At 35.9% G+C, this 11721-nt stretch overlaps 1 non-coding gene across 1 annotated transcript; it reads left to right on the top strand.

Annotated features, from left to right (window-relative positions):
* Positions 1–11587: 11587 nt before the first annotated feature.
* Positions 11588–11659, top strand: TRNAQ-UUG (transfer RNA glutamine (anticodon UUG)). Its single transcript has one exon. It is a non-coding gene; the product is annotated as a tRNA-Gln (tRNA).
* Positions 11660–11721: the final 62 nt, after the last annotated feature.

Genomic DNA, 11721 nt, shown 5'->3' with positions numbered 1-11721 from the left:
TTTTAACCAAACAGCTTCTTGTACTGTAGATGCGCAAGCCGCAAACTCAGCTTCCATAGTTGAAAGAGCCGTGCAAGTTTGTTTCTTACTTTTCCATGAAATAGCACCACCATTATCATACCCTATTTCAACCTGAGTCAAAATAGTTTACAACATCCGGGTAATTCCGGGGTTATTTAAAGTTAAGGAGTCGCCACCTAATTATTTATGGTGAATTAGGGCACCTAAAGTAATTAAAGCAATTATCTAAAGTTGATTTTTATTTTAAAGTCTACGAAACCGAAAGATTCGAGGTAAGGGTTCAACTAACCTAGAGGGAAGGTACTAGGCATCCTCTAAGTTCCATTAATAATGGTTAATCCGACCGGACTTATGATTAGTTAGGCTAAGTGTAAATATAGTATTCTAAATGTTTGGGAAATAACTTATAAATATTGCTAAAGTTTTAAAGGAGAAGGTAATAATATTAGTAGAAACAAGACTTGTAAAAAATAATAATTTGTATAAAAGAGTTTAGTTGTAAATTGGAGGAGCGGGGGGAATATATATTTGAAAATAACTCAAAAGCGGGGAAGACTTTAACTAATTTTGTTTAAGAATACGGACGAGATGGAATTTTCCCTTCCTTCTTTATTATGTTTGTTAACTATGCATAGCTGAAAATGTACGTGACTGATTTCAAGTTGGAGAGTTATTTATAAAATATACTTGAATTTATATTTGTATATTAGTAATATTTTGAGGTTTTCGATATAATAGGAATGAAAATATAATTCAAAATATGTATTCATGGCCTTACGCCTTTGAAAATCGATTGCTTTAATATAGATAGATACTAGAGGTACTATAAATAATTTAATACGACGGAAGGAAATGAAACTATGAGATTAATTATTTGTTTCCTTAAATTAGCTATTCATTATCAAAACTAAACTCCATTAATTTCGCTAAGGTTCAATCTAAATTAAGAAATAAAAAGTATTAGTCATGCCATACAAATAAGAATACACAACAAAAATGGAATAGAAGGGAAGAGGAGCAAATGGACAAGTCCATTTTGAGGAATACTGCTGCAGTCTATGTGCTATTGGGCTTTGGCCCAGAAAGTCCATTTTTTTTTGTTGCTGCGGACTGATCGGGCAGAGAGAGGATACGTTGGGCTTTTAGCCCAACACCGAATGCGGAGGAAAACGAATCCCTTGGACTCGTGTGCGATGGTCATGCATAAAGACAAAAGAAAAGGATTAGTAGACGTCTAAATATTTATACTAAGGCATAAACCATTTTACACTTAATCTAAACAAACACACAAGTTGGGCAAATGAATCACTAAGCGGTAGCGTAGCATTCAATAGAAACAATTAAGGCCCAAGGAATAACAGACAGAGAAGTCCAAAATCTATATGGGTCACTTATAAACATTCGGCCTAGGTATAGCCTATGTTCGAATCAGTAAAAAAAATCTTAAGTGTAGCAATCTGTTCTTTTAATTCAGCAGCAACTCATAGTAGCGGCTATTCCATCAAGTGTTAGTATATATATTCGTTTCAAGCACCAATTTAAGTCGCAAACCGAGGCTGCAGCTCGATCACAAGAATGTGAGAGTCAGCTCATAGCATCTGAATGCTTCTTTTAAGAGCAATACAGTAACTGATGATCAAGCTATAACAAACAATGCCAATAAGCAAACAGAGATAGCAAAATGCCAAGTAGCAGCATGATGAAACAAACAAAAAGGCCAACTATAGGCAACCATAAGCAGTACTTTGAGCCTCAGACAACAGCAGTTACATCAAAAGATAGGCCTATCAAGTGTAGAATTTGTTGGCTTAAATCAACAGCTAATCCATCAAGATATAACACTTTAAGATCAGCAAGCGTGGCAGCAAACAACATCGACAAAATGGTAAATAGGGAAACAGCAAGTTTATCCTAAAGTGTGACAGCAACATAGAAGCCTCAAAATACAGCAACAAATGGCCAGAAATGCAGCAGTTTTTGGTCCTTAGAATACAACACCAAATGGCCATAAAAACAACATTCTTTAGCCTCAAAACACAGCAACAAGTGGCCAAACTAATTGATATGGCGGACCGAATGAAATGTAATTTTGGATGTGAAATGGCCAGCTCAAGAAATGGAAAATCAGCACATTTAAATAACACGAGGAATGACCTATCTTTCTTATTTATCTTAGTTACTAGACTGAAATCAGTGGGAAAGTATTTAAGCATAATAAATTATGTGATTCAATGATAGAAGCAGGTATTCTAACACTATATCGACCAAACAGATCCTTAGAGACAAACAAAAACTAAAGCTACGAAAAGGAGGGTGATTGACTGAAAGCAGAGTAGATGGACTAGAAAAAAAAACTAAAAGAAAACAGAAACTTCATCCTCTCTTAATAACTGAGAAAAACTGTGTAAATGAGACAAAGAAAAGCATGTTTTACTCATCTAGACAACATTGACAGTTTTCAAATGACTGCAACCTTCCTAAAGCAAGGTATTGTCAATATTCTAGACAAACTAAATACTCAAACCTGAGGGTCTTATAACTCGCTGTAAACAGCAAAAGGAAAATGAGCGTGGACTATTCATTTAACTTCTAACAGGTCTGATCTTCAAAACCATACCATGTTAATACTCACAGACCCTAACAGATTCGATGTCATTCTAAAACATAATATTATGAAGCATACATCACTAATCATATAGAAATGAAACTAAACTTCTTATTACCATAACTTAACAAAGCCAATTACTAGAACTTAAACAGACAAGTCATACTACTGTACATTGAGAGAGTGTAGGCATAATCGCATGTTTTCTACTAACGAATCCTTAAAGAAATTCCAACCTTAATCACATAGCCAGTAAACTTTAATCATACGAAAAAAAGAGAAAAGGAAAAAAAGAAACAGAATCTTAAAAATGCATGGACAAGGAACATTATTTGTCTAATTCTAACAGCATTCTATAAGCTACAAAATCGAAAACACACAGAGCTTAACAAATGAGAATATAGCAGAGAGGAGGATGAAATCACCTTTGTCGGGTGCAGTGAACAGAGGTATGGAGGTCTCAAATCTACTCTCGTATTGATAGATTCAAGACTCGAGTCGACAAATAAAATGCCTTTGTCGTAGTTAGAAATTTTTGCCAAGCAGCGACGAAAGTTAATCGAATCCTCGAGAACTTAACCTTTCATCTCAAATCTCATAATTCAACAAAAGTATTTTCTGGTTTAAAATGTTCAAGACCAGATAAAAAATAACTTAAAAAGAACTTTTCAAGCCAACCCCCCCAAAAAAAAACCCCTTTCGGCTGAATGTTTAGCGATGTATTTATAGGTGTAAAGTCTAGGGTTTCAATTTGGGCGAGATCTTTTGTGAATAGCCGTTTGAAAACCCGAATCAAATCTTTAAAGTTGATCTCCTGTTCAAAAATTTCAGAAGTATTTTTGGCCCTTTACGTTGACCACATCGTTGAAGATGAGCGAGGGAGATATTGCACGAAAATGGGGTAAACAAAAGTCTGCGATGGTGAAAAGGAATTTGGGTTTTCACTGGAAATGGAGGAGAGAGGAAGAGGGTGACGAGCGTGAAGAGAGGGGAAAGGGAAAGGAGGAGGAGTGCATGGCTGTTTAATCCGAAAATGGGGATGGCAAAATCTGCCATTGCTAAGGGGCAATTGGTTCTTAGCTGGAAGAGGGAAAGAATGAGAGAGATTAGAGAGAGGGGAGGTATGCGGCTGAATTGTTGAAGAAAGAGAGAGAGATAGTTTAGGTTTAAGTGAAGTGGGCCGGGTCGGGTAGAAACAGGGATGGGCTGGTGACCGGTCTGGTTGGGCTTCATTTGGGCTACTAAAATTGGCCGAAAATTGGGCCATTTGTTTGGGTGAAAACATGGTCTTTCCTCCTTTATTTTAATCATTTTTTTGGGCTTCTAACTTAATAAATAGTACACTATATATTATGTGAAGACAAATGGTGATTAATATGTATAAAGCAAAGATTTAATAAAGCATAATTAATTTAACGAGAACAAATCCTAAAATGAAGCGATGACGAACTACTTAGAATTTGTGATAAAGTAATACTATTAATGTTGATAGTAGAATAGTGAGGATGAAAGTAATGACATTAATACTAGAAGTAGTAAAAAGAAATAAAAATACTTAGCTCGTCAATAAATTTAGAAGCCCGAGGAAATAAATTGAAATAAAGGAGGGGCAAAATTGGGTGTCAACAACCATTAAGTAAGAAAGCATAACCGGATGTCGATTTTCTATCGTTCCGGTCACCACCCCAATCAGCATTTGTGTATCCTCTCAAGTGTAAATCATTTCCACTATAACATAGTGAATAATCAACAGTTCCTTTCAGGTATCGGAAGATCCTCTTCACAGCTTTCCAATGATCTCTTCTAGGATTGGACTGATACCTGCTAACCAGACCTATGGCATAACAAATGTCAGGACGAGTACACATCATAGCGTACATCAAGCTCCCGACAGCACTAGAATATGGAACTCGAGACATGTCTTCTTTTTCTTTTTCAGTCTCTGGACACATTTCAAGGCTTAAAGTTTCACCTCTTGCTATTGGAGGATCCATGGGTTTATAACTATTCATTCGGAAGCGTTCCAAAATTTTTCTTATATAAGTTTCTTGAGATAGACTCAAAACTTTCTTGGAACGATCTCTTTGGATCTTAACACCCAATATATAGTCTGCTTCACCCATGTCTTTCATGTCGAATGACTTTAAAAGCCATGACTTGATAGTTTTCACATACTCCAAATCATTTCCGACTAATAAAATATCATCCACGTAAAGGGAAAGAATTACAAACATTCCATTGGACTTCTTCACATAGATGCAATGGTCTTCATCGATCATGGTGAAATCATATGAAATCACCTCTTTGTGAAATCTCAAATACCACTGCCTTGAAGGCTAGCCGCTTGTGCCATAAATAGATCTTTTTAATTTGCAAACTTTCTTTTCTTGGACTATAACGATGAAACCTACAGGTTGTTCCATGTAGATTTCCTCGTTTAATTCTCCATTGAGAAAAGATGTTTTCACGTCCATTTGGTGTAACTCTAGATCCAAACGTGCAACAATAGCCAAAAGTAACCGAATTGAGGTAAACTTCACAACTGGTGAAAAAGTTTCCTCATAATCTATTCCAGCTTGTTGGGTAAAACCTTTTGCGACCAATCGTGCCTTGTATCTTTCTATTGACCCGTCCGCTTTACGTTTAACCTTGAGAACCCATTTATTCCCAATAGCTCTACGCCTAGAAGGATGATCAACCAGATCCCAGACTTTGTTGGTTCTCATGGACTCCAATTCTTCTTTCATTACTTTCATCCATTCATCTTTTCCAGGACTTGCCAAAGCCTCAATCATAAAATTAGGCTCATCCAATTTTGTGGGAGACACCAGGAAAACGTAATCTTCAATCTCATAAGATCGTTTAGGTACACTTTTTCTGGTACACTTATGTTGTTGAAATTCAGATTCCTCTAAAGGATTTTGGGATTCAAAACTCCCACTTGGACCAGGAACCGATCCTTGATCTATTTGACTATCAAACATGTCCGAAGACATTGTTTGATCATCTGAATTTAACATTTTGTAAAGAGGCTCTCCTTCTTTTATTTCGCCCTTTTTGGGAAAATCATTTTCTAAAAAAGTGATATCTCGTGATTCAATTTCAGTTATACTTCCATCTTCTAATTCACCAATGAACACATACCCTTTGGAGTGTTCTGAGTATCTTATGAAGATACATTTGTTCCCTTTTGGACTCAGTTTTCCAAACTTACCAAAACGATCCTTTACATATGCAGCACAACCGCAAGGTCGTAGATCATTCAAGTTCGGTTTATGACCAGTCCATAGCTCATAGGGAGTGGAAGTAACTGATTTAGAAGGCACTTTATTTAGTATGTAGGCTACAGTCAATAACGCATCTCCTTAGAAGGAGATAGGTAAATTTGCCTGCGCCATCATAGATCTTGTCATGTCCAATAATGTTCTATTCCTCCTTTCTGCTACACCATTCTGTTGAGGTATGTAAGGAGTAGTTAACTATCTCGTAATGCCTTTTTCATTACATAATCCTTCAAACTGTTTTGATAAATATTCACGGCCTCTATCGGTTCTTAAAGTCTTTATACTTTTATCTAATTGATTCTCAACTTCATTCATATATTTTCTAAAGCATTCAAGTGTTTCAGATTTATAAGAAATCAAATAGACATAACCAAAGCGCATGAAATCATCAATAAATGTAATGAAATACAAAGCACCAGACCTTGCCCTCACATTCATTGGACTACAGCTATCAGAACGGATTAATTGCAATGGGGAGTCTGCTCTCTTAGCCTTCCCAAATGGTTTACGTGTAATCTTTCCAGCAAGACAATTTTCACAAGTTGGCATTTCAATTTTGGAGAAAGGACCTAAATGCCCTTCCTTTGCCAATCTACTCATCCGGTCTTGCCCTATGTGACCTAATCTTGCATGCCATGTAATAACATCAACATCACTGTTACTAGAATAACATGTCATTACACAACGGTCAACGTAATAGTCATAAGTTGAAGGATTACAATCTAAAACAATAAAACCATCATAACGAAGTCCAAAACCATAAAAACATTGTCTTGAGTAATTCTAACACCATTGCCACTAAACTTTAAATCGAAACCTAGATCTAGAAGAACGGACACGAGATACTAAATTACGTCGGATCTCGGAGCATATAGAACGTCATGCAACATCAAAGTTCGGCCACCACGCAAGTCCATTTTGCAAGTGCCTATCTCTTTGACTTCAAGCTTTGCATTATTTCCTACATATATCCACCTTGATCCAGGTGAGACTCGACGAAACTCCACAAACGCTTCTCGATCACGACTCACATGGTCGGTGGCCCCTGAGTCTACAATCCACACAGGATAAGATTCAGTTAGTAAAACAGTGCTAGAAACATATGTAGCACTTAGAGATGCGTTTTGAAATGCTACCTTTTTCGGCTCGGGACACTCATGAGAAAAATGCCCTGGAACATGGTAGTTGTAGCATTTCATCTTACTCTTGTCTTTCTTCTTGGAAAACCGTTTTCCCTTATTGGGATTTGGCTTGTTCCTTTTCTTGGAAGGTCCTTCTCCGGTCTCCTTACCCTTTCCGCCATTTTTCCAATTTTTCTTGCGCTTGAAGCCAGAAGACTTTGTGCCACTTGATTCTGTCACATAGGCATTAGATACAGTTTTGGCAGCACCAAGACGCTCGACATGACGGGCAACATCAGAAAATGTTTTGATGCTATCATTATGGGTTAAGTTAACCTTCAAGTGTTCCCAACTATTGGGAAGAGACCGGATCACCGCCCGAACTCGTCGCTCATCGGGGAGAGAACATGACCAAAGACTTTTGAGTTGAGCAATCATGTTAGACATCACCCTAAGGTGTTGCTTGACATTGTGATCATGACGCTTCTTGTAAGTGTCAAATTTGATAGTCGCCGTCTAAGGCGGGTCACAAAGTGGTACCCCCATAAGTCTCTCGTAAGTGTGACCACATAGCATGAGCAGTAGGGTATTCTTCACATTCGTGAATGAGATCATCAACGACAGAACTTACAATAATTTCACGTGCAGTAGAATCTTTCTTTTTCCACGCATTGTAAGTTTCCGCATCTCTTCTCGTGCCGAAAGTTGTTACCCTCTTCTGGGTGAACCAAAACATGGTTAATACCTTCTAGAGCATCTTGCTCTTCTATTACATACCACATTTTACGACTCCAGATGTCGTAATTCTCGCCATTCAGTTTTTCACCTTTGTTTAAGTCAGCAATGATACTCTTAGATGCCATATATGTTGATTGAGACAATTAAGCAAGTTCTTATTCATCAATACTTACTTTAATAAATTTATGCATGTGATATTCACACTCAAGCAATTAATTCCCATAAATGACTTCACATTTAGTATAAAATCGAAAGGTCACAAAGTTTCCGATCATCATCTACAGTCTAAATGTTTAATCAAAAATGGAAAAAATAAATCTTAGCGTGAATTTTATTTAATAACTTTCAATTATATCTCAACCCATTTAAAATAAATAAATAAACGGGATATAAAAGAAAGTTAAACAACATAACCATATATTGAAAAAGAAATTCACAATTCAAATTACAAGTTCATAATCTCCCACTCCACTTCAAGTTCGTGAACATACACCTCAAAAGGTTGACTTGGAAAGAAATCGTGATAAATATTAACTAAAATACCACTCCAAGGCTCTCGGAGGGAATCTACTAAAATTGCTAAAGCTTCCCAATCCGAGATTTCAATAAAATTAGCCAGTTCTTCTCGTTTCAACCGAAAAAGTTCAATATGTTCAGGCACTGAAGTATTAGGAGACATCTTAAAAGCTTTAAACTCTTTGAATTTCTTCTCTCCTTCCCTTCGTATAGCCCTTTGATCCCTTAGTAGATTTTGTGTCGCCCTCGGAACATTATTCCTTATGACTTCACGTCCACGGAAATGTGTCCCACGACGACGTACTCTTCTACATTGTCTCCTTGCTCGATTTCGGGAACTCCCACTTGGAGTACTTCGAGCTTGTCCCCTCGTCCACTCATGTCGAAATGGGAACAATGAAACAATAAGAATGGACATACCATTCAATATGACAACACATGCCACATTACTCGTAGAAGACAAAAAATACGTCAAGGATCATATACCAATATAATGGCATGGCTATTAGGAGGTTAAAAAAAAAATACTAAAACAGCAACCATTCTAGTCTTTAGCAACTTCATCGAATAAAGAAAATAATTTTATTATATTTAGGCAAGTTCTTTGCCCCTGATGTCACGTTAATGCCGGGTGGTTTCTCAATTGTAGAAAACTCCATACACTAATGTGTATTGAGAATATGACATGACTTTTTAAAAAAAACTTGTTGTATCTTTTTACACAATAAAGAAATACATTAATCAAGTGGGCCACTAAGTCAAAAAGACATTACTATTAAAGTGTGTCTCTGCAAATAGTACGAGTACAATAAAGTACTTCTCTTTTCCTTTTTGCTGTTCATGTCATACTCAATAGACATATAGGCCTTAGTAATTCAATAGTAACCACACGTAATTCAATGACAACCACACATTTTACTTTCTGAACACTCACCTTTTCCATAAAGTGTTGCAACTTCACTCTTTATTTATAAAGTAAAGACCACAATATATTGAAGAGCAACACTTTCTTTTTCACACCCAAACAAACAAACAAAAACACGGGAACCAATTTTAAAGCGGTTTCTTTCTCTCTCTCTTTGTTTGTAATAGATTAGCAAAAAAAAAATGCAACAATGATTCTTTTCTTAGCAAATCTTTTGTAGCGTTCTATTATATCGAAAGAAGAAAAAAAATAACAACGCAGATATTTCAAGAGAAAAAAAAATACTCAGACTGTGAACAATTAACAGTAGCTCTGATACCATTGAAGGTTTTCATATCTTGAAACAAGAACAAAGATGATGTACCTGTTAGCAGCGGAAGTTTTGCACAAGATCACCACAAAAATTGCCCTAATTAAATCTGACTTCGTCTCACTTGGAAACATAGTACTTTTTCACGAACTAGATGTCTTTCACTTCTCTCTTTTCTTTACTGTGTGTTATTCTATTCTGTGTATCTATGGAGAATCTTTGGAGTATTTTTCATATATATAGAAGAGGAGGTTATATTTTTACGGTTGATAAAGTGAAAGAAACCAACACCAGCACATTCCCATAATCTTATCCCACTATCACGTTTCTTTTTTGTGTTGGTAACTTCTCAAGGACTTTTTACTGTGTTGGTAACTTCTCAAGGGAAGTTAATTTTCATCTTATCACTTCAGAATAAAAAACCGGGCCGGGTCAGTCCACATGGGCGACCCGCGACCCGTAACCAATATCCAACACTTAAGCCAGTGAGTAACTCTCAAGAAAACAAATTAGAATCTCACACACACTAGTACATGTAGTCATGGTCTGTAGAGGTTGCATTATTTATTCTGTCATGGTAGTTTAATATGTTAAAACAGGTTACTTTCATTTTGTTCGAAATTATTAATTGATATAATTATGTTTTAAGTGACTTGATTATGTAAATATTTTATATGCAATTAAAGATAAGAAGTCCTCATGAGCAAGCTCCAGGCTAATCACTCATATGCTGCTTTGGCAAATTATCAGTGTATAGTGTAATCTATTGTGCTCAATATTTTGATGATGTACTTTCTTAGTGATAATATGCGACCAGCTATAGATTTTATTCATTCTTCTTTTCAGTACAGAGCTTCGTGCATATCCGCACTTGATTTATCCAATTAATTAAAGGAACAAAAATGACCAACAAGGGTCCGAGCCCTAAGTATGGATTTGTTAGGGAGCGTTTTAATCTCTAATTTGAGATTTCTCGACGCAAATTTAGATTTAGTCAGGCCTCAATGCGTGTACCAGATATCAAGAGAGAAACCAAAAAAAAAAAAATTTAAGGAGGAACAATAATGCTGCGTTATAATTACTTGATAATTTGATCTGTCGCTGTGCAACAAATTTTAACTACTACTTAGCACTTGAGAAAGTGTTGATATATACTTCAAAAGTCTTTTTTAATTTGAATGGAGTTTCCATCTTGTTGGAGAAACCAGTAGTGTTGAAAGTGCACTTCCATTATATAAGTGTGTGCACAATCATATGGAATTTAATGCATTCTACTAGCTGTTTGGAGAAACTTTCTCATTATCAAGTTCTATAACGAAGTCCTTTTAATGTAACAATGATTTCCTATTGAAGAATCACATAACTGAGTTCTTTGTTCGACATGTGGAAAATCGTCCAAGTTACTTTTAAGCAGATAGATTAAACTAGAATACAATTTGTAAAATTGGCAAACACTAAGAATCACATAATTTAAAAAGTTCTTCAACATCTGGAAAGTTTTAAGTTGCTTTTGTTTAGAAAATTATAAGTTTAGCAATGGAATGTACTAAATCTGGTAAAGTTGGACGGCATTATATATCACTTCATTCCTACCTGAATGATAGTAGAAAATATCTCCATCTGGAGAGAACATAAAAGTTGTTTGAGAAATATTGAGCATATGAGAAATTAAAATTCAGTTCAAACATGCATGCGTAATTAATTCAGCAAGAATTCATGTAAAATTGTTCCCAGCATTGTTGGAAGCAAGATACGGTGGGCGCCTGCAACTATAACTTGTTAAGATTAGAAGTTGCTCCTTCAGAACAATCATATAATCTTGATAATATAATTATGATATATTTCTTTTATTAATTGATTACTTGCAATGTGCAACAGAACTCAAACTTTTTTCTTTGGTTTATTTATATAAAAAAGCAAGGATTCATTCATGGATTCCAAGCAATCCTGTTTTCCCCTAGCTCCACTTTGATATCATTGTGTTTCACAATGTGCACATCTCTGATTTTCTGATTTGGTCAGTAGTAAAACAGAACTATAAACTTAAAATGGGAGGTTGACGTCACTGGTTCTATGGTGTAGTGGTTAGCACTCTGGACTTTGAATCCAGCGACCTGGGTTCGACTCCCGGTAGGACCTTTTTCTAAATATTAGTAATTTTTCGGCTAACAAACTTTTGTTTTCATATCAATGTTATACAC

Source organism: Lycium ferocissimum, chromosome 5, assembly GCF_029784015.1.
Source record: "Lycium ferocissimum isolate CSIRO_LF1 chromosome 5, AGI_CSIRO_Lferr_CH_V1, whole genome shotgun sequence".
NCBI lineage: Eukaryota > Viridiplantae > Streptophyta > Magnoliopsida > Solanales > Solanaceae > Lycium > Lycium ferocissimum.
Note: the sequence above shows the minus strand (reverse complement) of the source record. Positions and strands in the feature narration are given on the sequence as shown.